This window comes from Eulemur rufifrons, chromosome 17 (assembly GCF_041146395.1).
Source record: "Eulemur rufifrons isolate Redbay chromosome 17, OSU_ERuf_1, whole genome shotgun sequence".
NCBI lineage: Eukaryota > Metazoa > Chordata > Mammalia > Primates > Lemuridae > Eulemur > Eulemur rufifrons.
The window spans coordinates 83869317-83896269 of NC_090999.1; positions in this window are offsets into that span (position 1 = coordinate 83869317).

The window sequence follows — 26953 nt, forward strand, 5'->3', positions numbered from 1 at the left end:
ATATCTTTATTTCAATAGCTTTATAGTAATTCCTTTAATCAGGCAGCATAAGCCTCCACCTTAGTTCTTCAATACTGCTTTGTCCATTGAAGTTTTTTTTTTTAATTCCATATAAATTTTGGGATTGATTTGCCAATTTCTAAAAAAAATACAATGCTACTATGTTTGGGATTGAGTTGAATATATAGATTAATTTGGGGAGAGCTGATATCTCAACAAGACTGCATATTCCAATCAATAAATACGGCATGTCCTTCCTTTTTAGTTCCTAAATTTATTTCACTAATATTTTGTAGTTTCCTGAGTACAAGTTTTGTATATATTTAGTTAAATCTAAGTATATGGTGTTTTTGATATTACTATGAATGGTATTTTTTTCCCATTTGTCTGTTGATAATAGAAATGCTATCTACTCCTGTATCGATAGATTTACTTATTCTGGACATTTCATGTAAGTAGAATCATACAATATTTAGTGTTTTGTGACTGCCTTCTTTTACTTAGTATAATGTTTTCAAGGTTCATCCATATTGTAGTATGTATCAATATTTTATTGCTTCACATTGCTGAATAACACTTTCTTATATGAATATGCTACATTTTATTTCTCAATGAATCAGTTGTATATTTGTTTCCACTATTGGACTACTATGAATAATGTTACCCTAAACATTCAGGTAGAAGTTTTTGGGTGAACATATGTTTTCATTTCTCTTGGCTATATACATAGGAGTACAATTTCTAGGTCATATTGTAACCCTATGTTTAACCTTTAGACGAACTGCCAGACTATTTTCCAAAGTGAATTCATGATTTGACACTCTTACCAGCAGTTTATAAGGGTTCCAGTTTCTCCATATATTTGCCAAAATATGTTATTGTCTTTGTCATTTTAGTCATCCTAGTCGGTATGAAGTGGTATCTTACTGTGGTTCTGATTTGTATTTTTCTCATTGAGGATATATTTATGTGCTTACTGCCATTTGTATATCTTCTTTGGAAAAATTCTATCCAGATTCTTTGCTTTTCTTTAATTGGGTTATTTCTTTTCATTATTGAGTTATATGAGCTGTTTGTATATTTTGAATACTAGATCCTTATCAGATATGATTTGAAAAATATTTCTTCCACTCTATGAGTTTTCATTTCACTTTTTTGATGTTCTCTTTTGAAGCACCAGAATTTTTCATTTTGAGATGTTTGATTTATTTTTTCCTTGTTTTCATGCTTTTGGGTCATATCTAAGAAACTATTACCTGCTGAATTCAATTTGCTAAAACTTTGCTGAGGATTGTTACATCTATATTCATGAGGGATATTGGTCTGTAGTTTTCTTTTTTTGTTGTGTCCTTTCCTGGCTTTGGTAACAAGGTGATATTGGCTTCATAGAATGAGTTAGGAAGGATACCATCTTTCTCAATGTTGTGGAATAATTTCTGTAGTATAGGTATGAGTTCTTCTTTGTATGTTTGGTAAAACTCTGACGTGTACCCATCTGGTCTGGGACTTTTCCGTTTTGGGAGGTTTTTAATTGCTGCTCCAATTTCTGAGCTTGAGATTGGTCTGTTCAGGAATTCTGTTTCCTTCTGGGTGAACTTACGGAGGTTGTATGTTTCCAGGAATTTGTCCATTTCCTCCTCATTATGTAGTTTTTGGGCATATAGGTTTTTATAGTAATCGAAAATAATGTTTTGTATTTCTGTGGTGGCTACTGTGACCTCTCCTTTTTCATTTGTAATTGAGTTTATTAGAGTCCTTTCCCTTTGAATTCTTGTCAATCTTGCAAGAGGAGTCAATTTTGTTTATCTTTTCAAGAAAACAGCTTTTGGTTTTGTTGATCTTCCGTATAGCTCTCTTATTCTCAATTTCATTTAGTTCTGCTTTGATCTTAGTTGTTTCTTTCCTTCTACTAGGTTTGGAATTGACTTGCTCTACCTTTTCCAATTCCTCGAGACTGTTCATTAAATTGTCAATTTTTGAGCTTTCTGTTTTTTGGATGTGAGCATTTAATGCTATTAGTTTTCCTCTCAGGTGCTTTTGCTGTATCCCATAGGTTTTGATAACTAATGTCTCTGTTATCATTTAGTTAGAAGAAACTTTTGATTTCCCTCTGTATTTCCTCCTTGACCCAGTAGTTATTCAACAATAGATGGTTTAATTTCCATGACTTTGTGAGGTGGTGAGTCTTTCTGTTGGACTTGAACTCTAATTTTATACCACTATGATCAGAGAAGATACACGGTATAATTTCTATTTTTTTGAATTGGTTGAAGTCTGATTTGTAGCCTAGTATGTGATCAATTTTGGAGAAAGTTCCATGAGCTGATGAGAAGAATGTATATTTGCCTTTATTTAGGAGGAATGTTCTATAGAGGTCTGTCAGACCCTTTTGTTCTAAAGCTGTGTTTAAGTGCATTATTTCTTTGCTTATTTTCTGTTTGGAAGATCTGTCCAGTTCATTCAGTGGGGTGTTGAAGTCCCCTGCTACTATGGCATTATTGTTTATCATGCTATTTACATCAGACAAGATTTGCTTTATGTAACTGGGCATTCCTGAGTTGGGTGAATAAATATTAAGAATTGTTAATTCTTCTTGTTGGATCTTCCCTTTCACCATTATAAAGTGGCCATTTTTGTCTTTTTTTACTTTTGCTATTCTAAAGTTTATGTTATCTGTAAACAGTATAGCTCACCATGACCAGGTGGGCTTTATTACAGGGATGCAAGGCTGGTTCAACATACTCAAATCTATAAATATAATTTGCCTCATAAAAGCAACAACAAAGACCATATGATTCTATCAATAGATGCAGAAAAAGCATTTGACAAAGTATAGCACACCTTTATGATAAAAACTCTTAACAAAATAGGCATAGATGGGTCATACCTTAAACTCATCAAGTCCATTTATGATAAACCCACAGCCAATATCATACTGAATGGGAGAAAATTGAAACCATTCCCACTTCAAACCAGAACCAGACAAGGTTGCCCACTATCCCCACTTCTATTCAACATAGTGCTAGAAGTACTTGCTAGAACAATTAGACAACAGAGGGGAATTAAGGGCACCCAAATGGGGGCAGATGACATCAAACTCTCAGTCTTTGCCAATAATATGATATTATATCTAGAAAACCCCAAAGATTCAACCAAGAGACTCCTAGAATTGATAAACGAATTTAGTAAAGTCTCAGAATACAAAATCAATAGGATACAAATCAGAGGCCTTCATATACACCAATAACAGTCAAGTCGAAATTCGAATCAAAAATGCAATACATTTTACAATAACCTCAAAGAAAATTAAATATCTAGGAATATATTTAAGGAAAGAGGTGAGAGACATATACAGGGAGAACTACGAAACACTAAGAAAAGAAATTGTAGAAGATGTAAACAGACGGAAGAATTTATCTTGCTCATGGATTGGTAGAATCAATATTGTTAAAATGTCCATACTACCTAAAGTGATCTACAGAATCAGTGCAATCCCTATCAAAGTACCATCATCATTCTTTACAGATCTAGAAAAAATAATTCTATTCTTTGTTGGAACCAGAGAAGACCTCATATAGCCAAAGGAATCTTAAGTAAAAAGAACAAACTGGGTGGTATCAGTCTACCAGACTTCAAGCTGTACTACAAGGCTATAGTAATTAAAACAGCATGGTACTGGCACAAGAACAGAGACATAGACCATTGGAACAGGACTGAGAATCCAGAGATGAAACCATCCGCATATGGTAATCTAATCTTTGACAAAACAGACAAAAATATACACTGGGGAAAAGAATCTCTTCAATAAATGGTGCTAGGAAAACTGGATAGCTACATGCAGAAGATTGAAACTGGATCTCCACCTCTCACTTCTGACAAAAATCAACTCAAGATGGATAACAGACTTAAACCTAAGGCATGAAACCTTAAGAATTCTAGAAGAAGATGTTGGGAAGGCCCTTTCAGACATTGACCTAGGCAAAGGATTTTTGAACAAGACCCCCAAAGCAATCACAGAAGCAACAAAAATAAATAAATGGGATCTGATCAAATTAAAAGGCTTTTGCACAGCCAAAGAAACTATCATTAGAGCGAATAAACAGCCAACAGAATGGAAGAAAATATTTGCTCTCTACACATCTGATAAAGGGCTGATAACAAGAATTTACCTAGAACTTAAAAAAAAAAACAACAAGAAAAAAATCAAACAACCCCATCAACAAATGGGCAAAGGAAATGAACAGAAACTTTTCAAAAGAATACAGAATAATGGCCAGCAAACATAAAAAAATGCTCAACATCTCTAATCATTAGGGAAATGCAAATCAAAACCACAATGAGATATCACCTAACCCCAGTGAGATTGGCCTCTATCAAAAAATCCCAAAACAACGAATGCTGGCGAGGATGTAGAGAGACGGGAACACTCTTACACTGCTGGTGGGACTGCAAATTAGTGCAACTTCTGTGGAAAGTAATATGGAGATACCTCAAAGAGCTAAAAATAAAAATACCATTCCATCCAGCAATAGCACTGTTAGACATCTATCCAAAAGAGCAAAAGACATTCTATAATAAAGACATCTGTACCCAAATGTTTATGGCAGCACAATTCTCTATTGCAAAGATGTGGAAACAACCCAAGTGCCCATCGATTCATGAGTGGATTATTAAATTTTGGTATATGTATACAATGGAATATTACTCAATTATAAGAAATGACAGTGACCTAGCATTTTTTATATTTTCCTGGATAGAGATTGAGCCCATCCTCTGAAGTGAGGTATCACAAGATCGGAAGAATAGGCTCTACATGTACTCGCCATCAAATTAGCACTGACTGATCAACACTATGGTACCCACAGGGCAGTAATATTATCCAAGGATTAGGGGTTTGGGGGGGGTAAATTCACAACTAATGGATGTGGTGAGCATTGTAGAGGGGAAGGGCATGTCTCTAATCCTCACTTGGGTGAGGCAAAGACATAAAATGTAATCAGAATGTTTGTACCCTCATAATATCCTGAAATAATAATAATAAATATTGTAAGAGACTTAAAAATAATAAAAACAAAATCTGAAAAAAAAAAAGAAACAATTACCTAATACAAGGTCATGAAAATGTATACCTATATTTTCTTCTAATAGCTGCAGATTTTTAACTCTTATATTTAGGTCTTTGATCCATTTTGAGTTAATTTTTTGTATATAGTATGAGGTAGGAGTCCAGTTTCATTCTTTTGCATGTGAATATGCCATTGTCCCGGCACTATTTGTTGAAAACACTATTCTTTCCCTACTGAATTGTCTTGGTACCTTGTTAAAAATCAATTGACCCTGACTGTGAGGGCTTATTTCTGGACTCTTAATTCTATTCCATTGATTTATATGGCTATCCTTATGCTAGTACTTCACTGTCTTGATTGCTGTAGCTTTATAATAAGTTATTAACCTTATGTCTTATGAATTTGCTAAATTTACTTATTAGTTCTACTAGGGTTTTGTGTATTTTTATGAATTTTTACATTGATGATTATGTCATCATCAAATAAACAGAGGTTTAGTTCCTTCTTTCCAAGCTGGATGCCATTTATTTATTTATTTATTTATTATTTATTTATTTATTATTTATTTATTTTCTTGCCTGGTTAGAATCTCCACTACAATGTAAAGTGAAAGTGATGAGGGAAGTTAGAAGTTTGATAATTCCCATTTGGCTTAACAACTATTCCATATATTAAACAAGATAGCATGTGGACAGAAGAGAAAGATCCACTTTTCTGCATGCCTATTTAGCATAATTCTTAAAAAATCAGTTTTAAATATACTTTATTTTACTGCTATAACATATGGGCTATATTCCAAAATTTCAGAAAGAATTTTCCCTCAGAAACAGTGTAATGAATAAATGATTATGTTCTAATAACAACACAAAAAGCCTCTGTAACTCATGACGATAGTATAGTGCAGCATTCAAGATTGACCTCTGGAATTAAGCTGATCGATATTGAATTCTATCCCTTTCTCTTGCAAACTGTATAACCTTGATGAGTTACTTAACTTCTGCTTCTATAAGTTTCCTTATCTATCGATCTCTCTGTATACATATACACACAACTGGGATGGTTGTATTATTTACCTTAGAGCATTATTGTGAATGTTTAACAGAATAGTATATGCAAAGTGTTTAACACATTGCCTGGTGTATTCAATAAATTTCAGTTATAATTTTACTTACACTCATGTACCCCTGAAACAAAGTATTAATTGTACTAATTGAGTGAAAACTAGCCACAAATGTTTACATTGTTTCTATGGGAAAATCAATTCTGAATTCTAGATTGCAACACCAGGTCCACATTTAACTTAAACAGTGGCAACTTTCTTGGTAGCTGTTTAGGGGCAAGGTAGAAGCTTTGGGTTACCAGCACTTTGTTGATTTTAGCCTTCTGTAAATTCATGACATAGCATTTCTCTAGGCATTTACTTGTTTCCATTGCTCTTTTTGTATGAGTACATCCTAAAGTGACTATGTGTTAAGCATTCACTGTTGAAACCCCTATAATGAGAATGTTAAAAGCATTCACGAGAGGTTTCCACTGAGTCACAATACATGATGGAGTCTCTACTGGTCATATCCTATCATATGCATATTCTTGAAATTGTGCTTTATCAATTTGTTGTAATCCATGAATGCATTCCGTATATGTACCATAAGCCAAGAGAAAAATAATGTCTTCACTCTGAAAAGAGTCCCTTAAAGAGCTGGGACTACATATGTGGCTTAGTTGTGGGGTGTTTTTCTCTCTCACATTTTTTTAAAATTTTATTTATATTTCAGTTTCCAGCAGCTACAAAACTGTATTCAAAATACTCAAAGTGTTAAATCTTCTACAAAGACCAGCTGTCTACCCAACTGCAGTTTTAAAAATTAAGCTTCTTGGATTGGAGGGTAGCAAAGAAAAAAAGAAAAGAGGATGGGGGAGGTTGGATGAGTACATATGAAGGTGAAAGGATTTGTTTCTATTATAGGAAAACTGCTAGATAGTTCAAAATACTGCAATATACAAATCTAAAAATGCTTTCACATGTCATTTGTCTAAGGGTGATGGACGAAATAAGAATGTCAATAATTTTGTATCTTAATCCAGCTATACTTTTCCAAATACATCCTAAATTTTGTATTAACAAATGTCTTTCCAGCTTAAATAATAAACATTTTTTTCATAAAAATGTCACGCGGAAAACTAAGAAAATGAAGAAACAAAATCAACATCAAAGAAAAACAAAATAATAAAGAAATATAAGGACTAAGGTAAAATTTTTACATAGGAAAATTTGAAGCAACCCTAATGGACTTGGGATATGACTGAGTCGCATGCCATATAACTGAGATAAATATTAAATCTCAGCCATCAGTTTTCTAATATAAATCTCATTTCAACCTTAATTATATCTACTCTCTTGGTACCATGATTATAAAAATTCAAGGAGAAAAATATTTAAGAATAACTTGTCATTCATGAAAGGGTTTCAGTCCCTTTGGAATGTATCATGGTTCAATGTGACTAGCACAACCATTTTTAGTCATCACTTTGCTGGGTAAAATACCCTAGGCTTCTCCCCATCTCATCTCCACCTTATTAAGAAAATTGTGAAGCCATTTTTTCCTCTTTCTGCCTAATCTTACTCGGGTAACTATTAATACTGATATGCTAAAGCATAATTTCTAAGTTTCCTATAGACACTGCCTTTTGAATACAGCAAATTTTTAGGAAACATCTGAATAAGGTACTTTTTGTTCAATATTAAAGAAATATAATTTTTGGTTCACTATAGGCATATATGTTGTGTGTGTGTGTGTGTGTGTGTGTGTAGAGAAAGAGAGAGCACTGAGTTTGCACACAGGCATCATGGGCACACAATTAAATTCTCCACTGTCATTTCCAAACAATAAATTCAAATGTGTGAGGTAACAAAGAGTAACTGGCTGTCATAAACTCAGTGTAGAAAGCTTTATTCAGACACCTGTAGAGAGAAGAGCATTATCCAGATGTGATCCTGCCATTCTTATTCACATCTGCTAAAACACACTGGCTCATTCTATCACCTGAAAGACCTGAGCTTGTGCACAGTTAACCATGAACACTCTTTCACTCCTTGGGCAGTGGAAAATATTGTAGTTTATGTACATCCTGCATCACCTGGATGCCTGGCAACCTCTGACATCTATATCCTCTTTCTTATTTATTCTGTCCAACTTCCTCACCCCAATGGCCACTGCTTTACTATTATATGGCCCCACATAATCAGTCAAGTCCTGCTAATGCTGTTGACCCAAGGAAGTCGAGGCAGCAAATCTCATTTATCCTAGATACTCATACTCTTCAGAGTGAAACACCTAAAAGACAAGCAAGAGTTTCTCTTGCATAAACGACTCCCTTGCAATATTACCTGAACTGTCTCCTTCACCAAGACTAGGGATAAGTAAGGAAGAGTGCATAAAAGCTTAATCCCCTACTGTGCTGTGAGTGAGGATGAGGAGGAACAAAGGAAATAAAAGGCATTCAAAGGCCGAGAATCTCCATCCTGTCATACAAACAATCAGTACCTACATGGGCACAGTTGGTTACTGGAAATAGAAAAGAACAGAAGTTTCTCAGGGCAACACTTCATGGTCAGAAAGAGTATTTTATAATGACTTTTTATGATCACGAAGTCTAAGAATACGTTCAAAGCTGTCTGACATAATTTTGTTTTTAGTTTGGCATTTGTAATTCTATTAATAGTATTCCCTGTGATCTAAATGGACAGAATCCCTGTAGTAATTCCCAAAACAAATAAGAAACAGATTGTTATATACCAGCAATTACATATTTTTGACCAGAATGGTAAGTTATTTTAAAAGAAACTGTGCAAAAATATAGAACACTATATGCATAAATATACACAGTTTAGACATAATGTGCAGACATTTAATTGCAAAACAAAGATGACCACCTATTCAATAATTCTACCTCTTATTTCATACTTTATAGTACTCCATGTATCTCTACATGCCAACATTTTTCTGTGTCTCAGGATAAATATTTTCTTGTATGAATATATACACAGTCTAAATTTCCTCCTATCAACTTTGTTAATTGAACATAACCTTCATAATCGGTTGTTAAATATGGAATGTCTACACTTGAGGCTCTGACTCGGGTGGGGCAAGGGCACTATATATAACCTAAACATTTGTACCTCCGTAATACGCTGAAAGAAAAAAAAATAAAAAAAAAAATGGAATGTCCAACTTCCTTAAGTACTAAATTTGACAGTTGGTATCTTTGACAATTCACTTTGACACTTCTTGTTTTATTTTTTTTATCATAAATGTACATCCTCATTCTTTCAAATGCACATTTTGGCTTTTGATTATCTTTCAAAAAAAATTTTTAGAGCAATTTTTGTGAAACCATGGATAACTCAAAAATTCATGTTATTTTTGAATATGAGTTCTGTCGTGAAATCAATGCAGCAAAGATAGCTCAAAATATCAATGAAGTGTTTGAAAATGATGTGGCTAATGAATGCACAGTTAACCATGTCTATGGTTTGAGAAGTTCCATTCTGATGATTTTAGTCTTGAAAATGAGCCATGTGGGTGACCTGAGACCAAGGTAGATAATGATGAGCTGAAAGCTATAGTGGAAGGAAATCCATCTCAATCTATGCATGAATTAGCAGAAAACAATATTGGGCCATTTGAAACAAATCGGCAAGATAAAGAAGCTGGATAGATGGGTACTGCATGAATTAACTGACCATCAAAAGAGAAATTGTCTTGAAGCTTGCCTTTCTTTGCTGTCACAACATAAAGGTGAACCATTTCTATACCATATTGTTATGTCTGATGGAAAATGGATTCTGTTTGACAATTGCAAGCATTTGGCACAATTGTTGGATAAAGGTGAAGTGCTAAAACACAGCTAATGGTGTCTGTTTGATGATCTAGCACTGGTATTGTCCAGTACAGCTTCACGAAACCTGGTCAGTAGATTACAGCAGATGTCTACTGCAACCAATTGGATGAAATGATGAGGATGCTTGTGATGAAGCACCCAAGATTGTTCAATAGAGATAGGCCAATCCTCTTGTAAGAACATGTCGCAAAAACATGATGCTGCTCAAACTATAGAAGCTGGACTTGGAAACTCTCTGTCATCCACTGTATTCACCAGACCTTGCATCCACTGACTACCACTTCTTCCAGGCTTTGGAACACTTCATACAAGGAAAAATATTCAATTCTCAACAAGCCGTGGAAAATGCCTTTCTTAATTTCATCACCACTAGCTCTCCAGGCTTCTTCACTGCTGACATAAACAAGCTACCATCGAGATGGCAGATCTGTGTCCATAGTTTAGACTCATACTTTGATTAATTGTACTGCTTCTTGTTTGAGATATAATAAATGTTTCATTCAGGATCAAACATTCATATTTAATGACCTAATATGATTGATCAATATTTTGAGGATGTGGCACGTGTCACATAACTCTTCAAGGCTTGAGGACAACTTCCTATTGAAAGCCTTCAAAGTAGCTTCCATTCATAAATTTCTTTCAAGATTTCATACTTAATGAGGGTTTTCTCCCACTGTAACACCTCATGGGACGGCTCTGTTTGCCTTTCCAATTTTTATGTTTTTCATAGGCTTTTTTTTCCCACCTCATGATCAAAAAGTAATTTCTAAAAAGAGATAATGTTATTTCTCCACAGTGAGACCTCTTAAATAATAGATAATTAATTCAATTTATTCTTTCTCAATGAAGCATACTTTATAAAGAAAGCATTTGTCACTTGCTAGAGTTAACCACACAACTTGAACAGAAAAGCCTCTTGTTTTTTAACTTCTATGACAACGTTTGATGCAAAAAAAAATTTGTTGGTTTTTGAAAGAATATGATTAATAATAGATTCAACCACAGGACTGCATTGAAGGTTCAGGTGGAGAAAAAAGGAATAAAATTGGTAGAAGAAAAGATGCTTAGATGATGCAAATAGGCTAAAGAATAATATAAAAGGATTAGCAATCAGTGAGTCAGTTTTTAATTAAAAATAAAAATTCATGAGATCCTGTGCAAGCATCAAAGTACAGAAAGCTAATATTTGTTCATAAAACCATCTCAGTGAAAGTTGAATGCAGAATATTAAACTATTAGACTATTATGAGGTAGAGCAAAGGAGTTCATTTAATTCCTTAATAAATGGAAATGGAAAAATATACTCTGAAAGGGAAAAATATGCAGTAAACATCTTATGAAAGATACACTGGGCACTGAGATACAAGATTAATAAATACAAATTGTAGGATGATTTTCATTAGAATAATAGATTTTTTGTTTGTGGAATTTACCTTTATAAGGACATTATTTCTTCTTCACTCCCTACAAACCGCCAGTCCTTAAGCCCGGTTAACCTTTCTCAATATATCCTCTCCACTTAATTCCCCAGGAGCCATCCTCATGCAACCCTGTCACCCCCTATCTGACTTCTGATTGTGGTCTCTTGGCTGATCTGCTTGCTTTTAATTTTTCTCTCCATATAATTCTTTTTATCTTCTGCTTCCAGAGTAAAACCTCTTTGGTAATGCATTTGCCCTTTTCTAAAACCCTTTAGTGAATCTCTGAATCCTACTAAATAAGTTATAAAAATTTAGTTTGGTGCTAAAGGCCCTCGGTGAGCTGGTCACAGCAAAATTTGTCTCCACTGTCCTCTACCTGTCTGTGCTGATGCAGAGCTGGGCCACCTGTCAGGACCTTGCGCATACCTTGTGTTCCCTGACTTCCTAGTTCTGCTCATATAATTTCCTCACCACGAAATGCTATTTTTATCTTCTTTGTTGCTATCTGAATTCTACTTACATTTTACAGCCTTCTCAGCTGAAATATCATCTCTTCCATAGACTTTTTTTCATGTTTCTGTAGTTGAAAAATATCTCTGTCTTGTAAACTACAAGCCTCCTTTTGGCATTTCAAAATCATAAGTTGTAATTAACCAAGTGACCAAATGCCTAGGATTTGCCCAGCCCTGGTATTTACCTACTTTATTTGATCTACTGTTTCTAAATGTCCAAAGCATCAAGCCCAGCACTGCCAACTAGCAGTAATACATTGAATCACTGCTGAACAAATGAGTTACTTGCAAAAACTGGGTGGTAAGTTAATGATGAACCATGATTTGGACCTGTGTAACTATACTTGTTGGGTTTACAAAATAATTATCAAATAATATTCTTAATACCTTCCCCATGTTACTTAATGATAAATTTAACAAGTATGTATATCAAATGATTAGCATACTTTCTATGACATAGTAAGTGCTAAAAAATGGTAGTTATTGTTGCTCTCAGTATTACTAGTACTTGTATTAGTAAGTAGTATTTGTAACAATAGTGTTGTATGTTACCACTTATGTTTTGCATCTCTTTATCTGTTTTGCATATGCTTCCACTCAGTAGATTTAAAATCCATTGATATAAAAAAGAATGAAAAGAAAAATATTTAGGAATTAGTAAAATGGATTACTGTTCCTATGATAAAACACAGGTATTAGAAGTTCAACTTTCCAGTTTATAACGGAGTTCATTTTCCACCATCTTTTCAAAATCGGGAGTGTCATGTCTGGCAATCTGTGAGCTACTTGAGGGCTGAAACTGAAAATTCAGTAATGCCCTGTGTTCCCCCCATCATACTTCTCATTATTTTCCCTCTTTTAATTTTCAAGGCACTTATCCTTGTTTCTTTACTTGTAACCCAGCATTTTCTATTCTGGTACCATCAAGTACAGTAGAAAAAATTCCTCCTGTGCCAGACAGAGATGAGATCTTTGGAGAGTCTTTCTTCTTCTTCATATTTGCCAAAACAAGAAAAATTTTCCTCATCTAAAGTATAGCTTCCCTCTGGTGGATAGCCTGGCTATTCCCTGAGCTCAAAGATCCCATCATTGAAAATTTTATAACTTCTAAAAAGGAAAATGTTTTTCTCTAAATGTTAACTGCTATAAAGTATGGAAGAAGCAGCTGGTGAAGATCAAGATGTCAGCACTCCAGGAATAGAACAGAATTAGAAGACAGCAGGGTGGTAGACAATGACGAACAAGTTTTACCCCCAAAGGAGTGAAAAAGGACAGAAAGAAATTGTTAAGTGGCAGTTCTCTGGCCTAAGGTTGGGAAGTGTATGATCTTCCCTCTTTGAACAGGCTTTTCACATTTCATTATGTCCTTTATGGGACATCATGAAATAATATATTCTTCAGTTGGTTCCTCTGTTTTGCAATACTCTGATCAGCTCACTTTCAAAAGAGGGAATAGATTATCCTACAAAAAAATCTAAAGGGTGAAGCCACTTTGGAAGTATGTAAGGACTCAACAGTAAGTAAGACATTCAGGCCAGGGTGTCTCTAACACATGGAATTTGCATGTAAAATGTCTGCTTGAAACAGTTGTTAATGAGTTGTGGATAATATTTACCCAGCTCAGTTTTATTTGCTTTCAAACATTTATTTTCAAGTGCTGATTAATCTGATAGCTTTGAACAATGAGATCGTCTTTACAGGGTGAGTGGGCAATTAGGTAGGAAATACTTCATTCAAAGAATACAAATAAAATGAATAATAACAACCTGTATATAAAGGACCTCCCAAAGAACATGATTTAAAAGAAAACATCATGTATCCATTTGGGAAAAGTTATTTTACCATCATTTGTGTAGCATATTGGATAAAATAAAAAGCTCATCTGTCATTGACAATGTTTGCGTCACCGAAAAATTCATATATGGAAACTTAAATCTGCAATGTGATGGTATTAGGTGGTGGGGTCTTTGGGAGGTAAATATGTCATAAGGTGGAACCCTCAAGAATAGGAATAGTGTTCTTTTAAGGGGATGAAGAGACCAGAGCTCTTTCTCTTTGCCATATGAGGACACAATCCAAAATATATAAGGAACTCACACAACTCAATAGTAAAATAACAAATAACCTGATTAAAACATGGACAAAAGACCTAAATAGATATTTTTCCAAAGAAGGCATACAAATGGACAGCCAGTATACGAAAAAGTGATCAATGTCACTGATCATCAGGGAAATGCAAATGAAAATCAGAATGAGACACCACTTCACATCTGTTAGGATGGCTACTATGAAAAAGCAAGAGATAACAAGGGCTGGTGAGGGTGTGAAGAAAAAGGAACCCTTGTTCACTGCTAGTGGAAATGTAAATTAATATAGCCATTATGTAAAACAGTGTAGAGGTTCCTTAAAAAATTAAAAATAGAACCACCATATGATCCAGCAATCCCTCTTCTGGGTATACACCCAAAGGAAATGAAATCAGCACCTCATAGAGCTATCTGTACTTCCATGTTCATTACAGCATTATTCACAATAGCCAATATATGGGGACAACGTGTTTCCATAGATACATGAATGGATAAAGAAATTGTGGCATATATATACAATGGAATATTATTTAGCCTTAAGAAAGAAAGAGATCCTGCCCTTTGTGACAACATGGATGAACCTGAGGACATTATGCTAAGTGAAATAAGCCAGATACAGAAAAAAAAAAAATAGTGTATGATCTCTTTTATATCTGGAATCTGAGAAGAAAAAAGAAAGCCAAATACATAGATACAGACAGTAAAATTGTGGTTACCAGAGGCCAGGGAGAGGGAAGGGAGGTTTGATGTCAGTCAAAGGGTACAAAGTTGCAGTTATGTAGGATGAAAATACCTAAAGATTTAAAGTACAGTAGTAGGACTATAGTTAATAATATTATATTGCATACTAGAAATTTGCTAAAAGAGTAAATTTTAGGTGCTCTTAACTACACAAAAAAAAGAAAAAAGCAACTATGTTAATTGGTTTGACTATAGTAATCATTTCACTATATTTGTGTATATCAAAATATCATGTTGTATACCTTAAATATACACAGTAAAAATATATCCAAGAAAAGATGAGAAAAAGAAATTGAAGATCATTTACTCCAAAAGTCTCCTCTCTGACAGGATTGGAAATTGTTCCTGCTGCTTTAACCCTCGGAGATGTGAAGATGCTGCTATGTTCTATCTGATTTTGAAAGTTTTCCATAAATTATTCTAATAAATTATCTTTGCTGACCAAAAATAGTTGCAATCTTAGATGAAAGATTTTCCTGATACAAGATTTATATGGACTAAAGCAACAGTTTTCTTATATAACAACAAGAAATAATTTATATGGATCCTATTCTTAAAAAAAAACAAAATTGATTTTAAAAAATTATCGTAGAATAAAGCTAACAAGTACATGAAAAAAAAAACTAAAAAAGTAAAATTATAAAACTTAACCAAAGGATATAAACTTAATTATCCAGAGTAACATACCATATTTCTATATAAAAAGACGAAATATGTCAAATGCCCATTCTTTATAAATAATGCATGGTATTGATATCACAGCAAATAAAATTACATCAATTAAAACAAATTTTAATTGACTACGTTAAGCTTATTTTAAAAATTATACCGGGAAATGTGTGTGATGAAAGAGCCAAAAATCTTGTTAAAAAGACAATTATAGGGCACTCAAAATGCAAAATATCAATATACCAGGTTTGTCCAGAAAGTATCCAGTCATTGCTAATATAATGAGAACGGTTTGCACAACATCGATGTAACCAGGCAGCCAAGGAGAGTGGATTGTGATGCACATGTGTGAACAATGACCTCGCTGTACAAGTCAGTGGGACGTTAGACCATTGAGTGAGCATGTGTGCTGTGTGACCGACCGTCACATTCAAAGTGATTGAGCAAGTAGAGCAACGAATCTGCATCACATTTTACATTAATCTTGAACATTCCTCCGTGGAAACTATTCAGATAATTCAGAAGGCTTTCAGGGGGGATACAATGAGGGCAGCGCAAATAAAAGTGTGGCACAAATGCTTCAAAGATGGTTGAGAATCTATTGAAAGTGATCCACCTTCTGGAAGGCCTGCAACAAACAGAAAACCTGAAAATGTTGAACGTTAGGAGATGCTGGGAGAACTGTGTGAGGTCCCAGGGTGCCTACTTTGAAGGGGACTGAGGCATCATTGCCCTATGTACAATGTTGCTTGTATCTTGTATCTTCTTCAATAAATGCCTCTATTTTTCATATTACATGGCTGGATAATTTCCTGGCAGACCTCGCATATAAAATGTGAGAAATTTTAGGAGTGACTTTGGTATTAAAATGTATATCTATATTAATGAAAACCAATGTAAAGAATCAGATCCATCTACTCACAAAATTAATTTTAAAATATATGTAGCATTGCAAAGTAGTGAGTTTCAATAAAGAGTATTGGAAAAATTGGGGGAAAACAAAGTTACATGCCTATCAAAAATCATGCCCCAAAATAAATTCCAGATATTTTATATTATAGTATCAAAACCATAATATAAATTTAAAACTATATGAGTGAGACGTGCACCATCGAGCGGATGGACACGCTTGAAGCTCTGATTTGGGGTGGGGGGACAAGGGTAATATAAGTAACCTAAACTTTTGTATCCCCATAATATGCTAAAATAAAAAAAGAGAAAAAAAGGCTAAAAATTAAAAAAAAATTATTTGAAATTAGGAGGGCATGTTTATGATCCTGGTTGGAAAGCCGAGAAAACAATACAATAACAACAAAAAAAAAACCCAGAACCCATAAAGGAAAAGACTGATGGTTTTTTCTATGTAAAAACTTTTAAATTATTTCAAACTGAAGTATACATTATAAGCAAAGTAAAGAAAGACAAATCTTGAAATACAAGTTTGATACAGATTAAGGAAGGAATTGAATGCCAAGCTCAGGGCAGTGAATTTTCATCTGTGAGCAACTGAGAACCATAAAAGGTTTTTGACAAGGAGAGTAAATGATCAAAGACGGTTTTAACAAAGGAACTTGTTCAGTCATATAAAGAATGAATTAGAGCTGCAGTTTCAGGCCATGTGGGGAGGAGAGTGCTGTGCACACAGCTGTTCAATTTGGAGTAAAGATCCGTCGTGAAGCTGTTCCAAGAGTCCAGTCAAAAGACAGCAAGGACCATTTTGTTAACTGTGAGAGAGTGAGAATCATATTTGAGAATCTGAGAATCACAGAAAAGTCAGAGAACTAATATATATTGAATGCCTATAGTTGTTAGAAATTCTAAGTTGCCCATAGGCACATGAAAATATGTTGCTAAGTCTTATCTTTCCAACGCCAGCACCATACTTTTTATTCCTCTGTGTATTTTAAGTCCCCTTATACATAACCCACCTTTAGCTTAGGTGTGGCCAGTTTTGGTCCTGTCAGAAATAATCAGAGTCAACGCATAAGGCAAAAGTGTCTATGAGTGAGGTACGTGCAGGAAAGGGTTAATCCAGAAGGCTGAGTTGCTATGCCTACCTGACTGTTCCCCCAATAAAAACTCTAGACACCATGCTCTGAGTGAGCTTCCCTGGTTGATAAAATCATGCACGTATTGTCACACATGATTGCTGAAAGAATGAAGCATGTCCCCTGAAACTCCACTGAGAGGGGACAACTGGAAGATTGTGCCTAGGTCTCTTGCACTTCACCCTGTGTGCCTCTTCCCTGTGCTGATTTTACTCTGTAATCTTTTTCTGTGAGCAGCTGTAACTGTGCATATAACAACTTTGCTGAGTCCTTTCAGCAAATTATGGAGACTGAGAGTGTCTTGGGGACACCTGACACAGGGAGGTTGCACTATGAAGAGTCACTCTCTGATAATAGTTTTGTCTGCTACTATGGCTAGTGAAGGAAACTAAGAAGGAAGCTGAGAGAGACAGAATCAACAGAAGAGTATACTGCTCTGGAAAACAAGGGGGGATGGATGGATAGACAGAAAAAGAGAGAAGGGGATGTTCAAGGTGGATAAAGAATGAAATTAGATGCTTGCACGAAGGTATTCAAAAATCAATGACAACTACGACGAAAATAGTTTCAGTAAAATGAGGAAAACAAATTGTACAAGGGCTAACAGTCAGTAGCACATGAGACCTTCAGAGTGGACTATTCGTACTACTTAGGGGGACCAAAGAAAGAGTTCAGAGTTTAAGAACACGGGTGAATTTTGTTTTGTTTTGTTTTAATATTAGTAGAATATTAATAGGAGGTGTGAGTTCAATCACAAGATATAGGTCCAATGTCTGTTCTGGCATTTATTGTCTATGTAAGGAACACTTGTCATACATTTATCTGGGCCCCAGTTATCTCAATGGTAATGAGAGGGACTAATCCTATTATTATTTCCTTTCCCATAGAGTTAGTGTGAGGACTAATCGACAAGTTGTTTGTGAAGATGTTTTGAAAGTCTAAATGACTAAACATTTATAATTCATTATTTTTTTACCTCCATTTTATGTGCAAACCGGGAATATAATTAGGCAAAATGATAAAAGAAAGAATCTAAAATGCCCTTATTCTTTCTGGCTTTCGTTAATAGATATTTAATGAGTGCATGTAGTAATGTACAAAGAATGCATCCCTGCCATTGTTTGTAAATTCCTTGAGTTACTGAAAGAAACTCAAATTGCTGATCTTTTTAATCTTATGTTATTATATTAATAAACAGAGAATGACTTCAATTTAGGTTGGGAATGAACCTCAAATATCACCCATTTGTATTTGGGAAGCTATGATTTAGCTGTCTAGTAAGTACATTACATACCAGATTAAAAAAATTAATTCTAGACTGTTATTTTCTAAGAAACTGGAAAGATCGCAATTTCACTTGGCTTTCTGCGCAATGTATTTTTCACAAAATCTAAACCACGACATCAAAAGTAATTGTGTTGTGTAGGGAAATTTAAACATATATGCCAACAAGTTTAAATACACCTTTTTCCCTGAAAACAGCTGAACTAGTTTATAGTTGAGTTTTTATTTTTTATTTCAGAGATTTTTTTTATCATAGCTGTGTGATAGATGTCATCTCTGAAATGCCCTGGTCCTGTAAACATGAACTCTGTAACCTCTTGAACTACAGAGGAGAATGCTCGAGTCAATAGAACAGAGATTATCGCAATCAGGATTCAACATGTGAACTCAAAGATAAAACAATCTTAACACTCAGAAGTTGGTTACTCAGAAGTAGTTTTATAAAAACAAATTGGCCAATTTCAAATTGGTGTCATTTGTGCAAAGCTTCTCTTTAGTTTGCAATATAACAATGAAAATGCTATACTACTAAAGTATATGAAATCTGCCATGCAGTCTCTAATAAGGAAGATGGTGAGAGCGAATCTGCCAGGATGTACAGCAGGAAAAACCAGTACAGTTATGTGCAGACAGCACCACAATAAAGCACAATGTTGTAAATCATACTGCTGTGCTCCCTCTTCCACACATTTTGATACAGTCTTAAAGTTGAGTGGCCTTAAAATGACAAGTGTTAAAGAGACATGGTCTTAATAACAGAAAGTAGAACTGCCAACATCTGCGGTTGTAAGAACTAGATATAGGTCAAGAACAAACACAGTCAAAACATACTTCTTTTGATTGGCTTTCATAGGTTGCAGCAAATGTTTTCTGAGAAAATAAATATTGAGCACATTTAAAAATCACTTTCTAGATATTAAAAGGTGAAGTATGTGAACACACCGAGAATAACACCTATCTTTTTAAAACATGGAATGTTGTTTACTTAACATTAATGACTGATCTCTCAAATACTGGTGCACAGATTAACATTTGTTAGTGCTTATGTGTCTGGTTCCTAGATATGGTATTTAGAATCAAATAGTGGTCCATTTCAGAAATTGATTTTATTCATAAGAAAAAGACAAAATATAGTCTGGCAGAGAGAGATAATTTTTAATATTATTATTTTTTAATTTTCAAGTGTACATTCATGATCCTTTCTCAGAGAAATTCAAAATTACTCATTAAATACTAACTGGACCTCAGGCTAATGATCCTAAGAGAGAGAGGTCTCTCAGAAAAAGCAGGTTTTTAAAATCCTGTTAGAGTTCTGGCATAAAACAACTGCACATTATAAATTGAATGCACAGTATTTACCTATAGCTTGCTGCTTTTAGAGAACTTCTAGCATGTTGAAGAACAAATGTAACATTGCTAACAGCAAGTGTTTCTGTTGTTACTTTAAAACTCATGCATCTAGTTGGAAGCTATCTCTTCCTCCCTTCCTCTCTCACTTTCTTATTCCATCCTCTCCTTCTTTTTTCCCCCCTTCTTCCTTCCTTCTTTCCTTCTGAATAGGAAAGTGGAAATGTATCAAGTGAGAATATTTGATACTAGGAAACAAGAAAATTGACATTAAAGTTATTAATTGATACCTGCTAATGTCATATGTATTATTACATAGCTATTAAGCAATTGTTTTCTTTTTTTTTAAGTGTAATATGAAGGAAAATAGATTTGGAAAGTCTGTCAATTAAATACATTTTTTGAATGATCTTTTAAAAGCATGGGTTTATTTAAGCTTTAAAATTTAAAGCTATTTTAAATTTGAAATAAATGACTATTTATAAATAAAATATAAATAAATAACTTTATAAATAATCCCCATTATTCCTCAGTTGTGGAATAATGGGGGACTAATCAACTAATGAAGACTGGAACATTATATAAACTATGCTTTCAAAATTTTAGGGCACTTATTAACTTCTGATAAGATATTTGCCAAATCTGTAAATATTGCCTCTCAGTTTATGAACATCTCCATGTTCCTGTCAAAGCAAAATCTAAATTACTGTGTGCATAAGGAGGATAACAGCAGCAAGCATACACGGAGATGACTGGATTTGGGAGGATATAATCATTTTCTTTACCCCCTCTCCCCACCACTGCTCCCCCAATAGGAACTAGAATGCTGAAAAATATATTGTTTGCTTTTTATTTGCCAATTATGTCAGACTAGCTTTCTGCTCCTCAGAATTGCTGCTTTCTAAAAGATATAACAACTGGGTACCCAATCATCTTGTACAAGCACTGGGAAAAGTATTACTAAGAAGGTCCGGATACAATGGCCAACCATCACAGTACCTCTTGAACAAAGGTGTGCCCAATCATCAGGACTCCTTGCTTGTTTTTCTATCTTAACTGCGTTGCCACTAGTTCCTGAAGTGGGGGAATAATGGTAAGTATTCAATCACAACTGATACAATGAACTATTTTAGCCAATGTGGAGAGGATCACCAAATATCCTCCAATAATTATCTGCTCTGACTTTCCATAGTTACAGACCTGTTTCTGGGAAGCTACTGTCTAGACAGAGACAACAGTTCCACGCAGCCCTGGCAGTTAGATGTGCTCATGTGAGTAGTTCCACACTAGAATGGCAGCAGAAGTGGTAACACCACTTCCAAGATGGAACATCTTTAAAAAGTGGTTGTGCCTCCTCAACATGTCTGTCCCCCTTTTACTACCTGAAATGAGAGGCATGACCTTGGAAGAAGATCTGCTAAAGATGACAGAGCCACTATCGGCCTGAGTCTCAGAACGACTAAGGATAGCAGTGCCACCTGTCATACCACAGTAGATGAATACAGGAGAAAGAGATTAACTTTGTCACTGAATGTTCAAGGTCCTTTTATTATAGCAACTAACACTGCGCTCACTGAAACAGCAAGAAAGTAAACTGTTAAAAGGGATCTATGAATGCTGACCACCAATTGCCTGCAGGGATGTGGAACAACAGGAACTCTCATCATTGCTGATGAGACTACTGCAAAATGGTACAACCACTTTGGGAGACATATTACCAGTTTCCTACAAAGCTAAAGATATTCATACCATATGACCCAGCAATTGCACTCCTTTGTATTTAGTCAAATGAATTGAAAATATATGTCCACATAAAAATTTGAAAAAGATGTGTAGAGCAGCCTTATCTATAATTAACAAAAGTTGAAACCAAACAAGATGTCCTTCAATAGGTGAATGGATAAACAAACTGTAGTTAATAACCTACTGAAGGACATCTTGGTTGCTCCCAAGTTATACTTTAGTACATCCATTCAATAAAATATTATTCAACAATAACAAGAAATAAGCTATCATGCCACAAAAAGACATGAAGGAACCATAATGCATATTGCTAAGTGAAAGAAGCCAGTATGAAAAAGATACATTACTGTATGATTCCAACTATATGACACTCTGGAAAAGACAAAACTATAAAGCAAGTAAAAAGATCAGTGATTGGTAGGGGTTCCAGGCAAAGGAGGGAGGAGGAATGAATAGGTAGAGTACAAAGGATATTTAGGGCAGTGAAACTATTCTGTGCAATACTATAATAGTGGATATATGTCCTTATTCATTGTCAAAACATATATAACCCCACCATAAACATTGGACCCTAATATAAACTATGGACTTCGGTAAATAATAATGTAACAGCATTGGGTCAGGATGTAAATAATACAGGATGTAAATAATAAGGGAAACTGTGGGATGGGAGAAGAGTTAGGGGGTTTGTGGAATTCTCTGTACTTCTGGCTAAATTTTTCTGTAAATCTATAACTGCTCTCTAAAAAGTCTATTAATTTTTTTAAGTCTATGTTTGCTTTCATCTATAATCATACACAAACAACATACACACATGCAAAGAGGACTGGCAGAGAGGGTGAGAAAGCACAACAATGGAACTTAAATTGACAGAAAGAAATGATGACGATAGAACAAGGGATATATAAAAAGAGAGAGAATTGAAGCATCATTTAGAGAGCAGTGAGAGTATATAACACATTCAAGCTTAGATAGAAAAGAAAATTTAGAACAAAGTGTCATGGCTGCACCTTAGCTATTACTGTCTGCTCATTTGTGAAAGTAGCAAACTCCTCAGTGGTACAAGACTCCCCAAGATCACTAGATTTCCCATGATTTCTTCAACCATAATCACTCAAGCCCTATACCTGCAGCCTAAACCACATGCAAAAACAGTTCTAACTAAAGCAATATTTAAATAATATTTGCTAAGCTTGATTGTTTATTTATGTTAGAGATACTTTAGCTTGATTATATAATTTAATAATCCCTGTCTTAAAGAGAAGAGAGTTAAACAACTTGCCTAAAGTTTTCTCATGAGCCTCAGAGCTTGAATTTGAACCCTAGTGACCTGACTCAAGACTCTGGACTCTGGGTATCCATATGTTGCCAACAGTAATGATTTTGCTTGTAGAAAAGACACTTGGTTGGCAATCCAGTTCCTACTATATATAAAGGAGCCCCCCCTCCCCAGAAACACTGAGTTTGACTTCACCAACCCTTTTGTCATTTGTGCATTGTTCCTCTTGAATTAGGCTAATCTCTTTGGCCCTTTCTCCAAAGAAAACATTGCCTGGATCCACAACATTGATGTCTATATTTCTTCTTAAATTTGAATGATAAGAACATCAACTAAGCAATACCTGCTTAAACCAAACCTTAATTTCTAGCTTACAAACAATCCCCCTTAGAAATCATTTCAACAGTTGGTCCTGGCTTCTCTCCCATCTCACTAGACCTACACCACATGTTCCAGATTTATCATAGCCATCAGAATGTTGGTTATTATACTTAAACCTGGATTTTTTGGAATTCATTTTAAGGTATGCCAAACAAGAATTGAGAAAGAAGTGGAATCATCACTTTTACAACCTATGGCTTTTATGAGTTCAAATTGGATAGCAAAGATTGTCCAAACAGCATGGAGGAGCTCCTAATGAGGCTCTGGATGACACATAAATGCTTATGAAAGACAAGAGAGAAGCGTTTATTTCTTGAATTAACCAGTGTAAAAATAAAGTAGACCTTGTTAGCTCTTGATCCAGATTTTTAGGTGCTTATATAGTTTGTTGGTTCCATGGTTTGCTTCAGTCTTGCTCAAAGCCCTGGGATTCGTTCTGAATGACTGGTGTGGTTTGCTTTTTGTTTTATACTAGTAGTTTTCTGTTAAGTTAGTCTTCAAACTTTATAGATGGATTTTTATGGTTATTGTTTTTTTAAAATAATTCTACCATTTTTTAAGAGATCAGAGTGCATGGAGAAGGTAGGTAGTTTTCCCTGATGTAGGTCAACAAAACTATTGTCTCAGATTATATCAAAATTTTTATTAAAAATTATGTTTTAGCAAAAGATATTAAAAAAAATCAAAGCTATCATGAATTCTTAAAATCATATAAAGCCACAATTATATAGCTGCAGTCTCAGTGTCTCAAAGGAACCTAACATGATGTAAAGAAGGAAGAAGAAAAGAAAGAAAGAAAAAAAGAAAGAGGGAGAAAGAAAAAATAAAAGAGCAAGCTTTGTATTATAAAAGTGTGTAACACTATAAGAATAAATGAGACCTACTTTTAAGTCAGAAATCAAAGTAATGAAGTTTAGGTTATTTTCAATGGTTTTAATTACAAAAACAGTTTCATAACATTGGAAACTTATGAGAATAAGTACCATTGTTCCCAAAGCACATTGATAATATTCATTGATGATATTATTTCAGTAGCCATAAATGTGCTCTTAGCCCCTTTAATGTGCTGGCACCCTGTGTGTGCCTGACCAGCAGTGTCCAAAGAGGCTCTCCATCCAAAGAAGATGTGAGCTCAAAACGGTAAATAGTAAACTGGTGTCTAAGTAGAACCAGATGTATAGTCCTAATGTAATGGAATAACCAGGATAAACAGCATCTCAAATTTCAGCAAACCACCTCATTTGGTGTAGAAAGCCCTCCAGAACAAATGTTAAACAGAATAAACCTAATTTGGTGTCATTCTGCAATGGATCAAGGGTAATTTAAGCTAACTTTTAAAAAGCCATTATATTGTCAGTGGTGTGTATATTATTAATAGTTTGGTTTCTGTATCTGCTTACCACACCCATTATACAACTGAGAGAATTTTTAGCTCTAGATCCCTGTAGATTAACTATCCTTGATTTCTAGCATTGTTTCTAAAGGATAAATAGATTGAAAATCCGGAATTGGGAAGTTGGATTTTTTTGTTTCCTTTTGTTTTGTGGATATGTAGGCATCACAGGATTTCATTAATGAATAAATTAATAATATTTACAGAGGCAAGTGTTAGATATTTATTCATTCAGAGGATAAGTAGTAATTAATACATGCCATAGTGTAGGAGTGAGTTATAGAAAAGTATCACAGGCATAAATCAGGCTCACCTTCTTATATCAAGATAATTCATGCAACTACTTCAGAACTTACAGAATACACAGGGTTATGGCTAATGAACGAGGGTTTAGCAAGCAGATAGGGTCTTCAAAAGTGCCTGAAAGTACAATTTGAAGTGCATTTCTTTACTAAGAAAAGGAAATATTATCTTCACTCAGGGAAGACTGCAATCCAATTTCTGTTTTGAAAAATGAAACTTATTACTGATTTACATTTGCCTACAAATTCTGAGTGTATTTCCAAAGTAATAAATATAACCCTATGAATTTTCTAAAGAAGAATAAATTGTGTGTGTGTATTTGTGCATACATGCAAATAGTGTGCATAATGTATAAACAAAGACTATTTATGTAGTATTTTCCGGTTTTCTGGTTTTGCTCATTAATAACAGTGGTTTCCACTCATAATTTGAAAGAGTAACATCTTGAAGAATCATAATAAAGGCATAAGTTCTAGTCCAATGCACAGATATTCTAAGAAAGTGCACTCAACATACATAATTTCTGTATAAATTGTGTGAAATGTGTATCTGCAGCACTGCAGAAATGGCAAAGACCCAGGTTACTGATTCCTTGCTTCACTGCCTTTAATGCAAGTCATCTACCAAAGTAATGAGGTAGACGACAGAAAACTTAATATTAATTTTGTGCTACCTACTCAAACCTTTTTCTCACAAAAAATGTTTTTGTGGTTTTACTTAAACTAACACCACCTCATCAGAGATATCACTCTTTGAGTTTATGTACATGAAACCAGACTACTGCAGTAGAAAAAAAATCTTGCAGTATCCACCATTAACCTTAGCCTAGAGCAAAACAACATAGCCTCTATTTGGTAAAGCCAAAGTGCTTTTATGAAATGTGGCAGTTGATTTCCTTTTCAACAATAGATTTTTATTATACTCCATAGTCAAGGACCTTCAGAGAATTTAAAGATTTTCTGCAATATGTATTCTTAGAAGAGAACTGATTCATTTATAACGGTAAGTGATTTTGAAACTATTTCTGTAAACGCATCTTACAGTTTAATATCATCAGGGAAAAGAAGTGCCTTTCCATTTTCATTGCTGATCATAGCCCCCCAAAAATGATAATGATGAAAATGATTTTAATAGCAACAGAAAGAGACTAATTATAGTAGAAAAGTATAGACATGGTATTGTTATATTAGAAAATAGAAATATTTTCCTATAATTGTGTTTGTGCCCTTGACTCTTCCATTGTTTGCCAACTGCCTTTTGTTCATGTCACATTTAATTTTTCCTCTCTTTCCCATGCACAAGTTTCTGGTGTGTGAGGAGGATTACTAGTGTGACACTCGTAAAGAAATCCCATTTTCCACTCTTAATATACCAATTTTACATCTTGTCTGTTACAGCTTAAGACCGGGCAGGACCCTTAATGAATTGTTTCTTCTCCAGAAGGCAATATCTGCTATTCTGACACTTCAGAAAATAGCTTCTGGTACATTAGCGTGTCTTTAACCCTGAACTCAAAAAGCAAACTTCTAATCTGAAAATGACCTACTCCCCTGGGGACTTGTAAGACACTGGGGCAGTTTTCTAGGCTTACACTTGAACCCATGCAACTCTCGTGTCCTCTCTTTCCTGTCACTCATTATCTTCTAAGAAAAAATTATTGAGAATAAAATTAGTTTTTAGAAAATCTTACCAGTAATTTAATATTGTAAAAGTGTTATTATTCTTGCCCTCTAATGCCATCCAACATAGTGCCATTTCCCAAGTTACTGCAGTT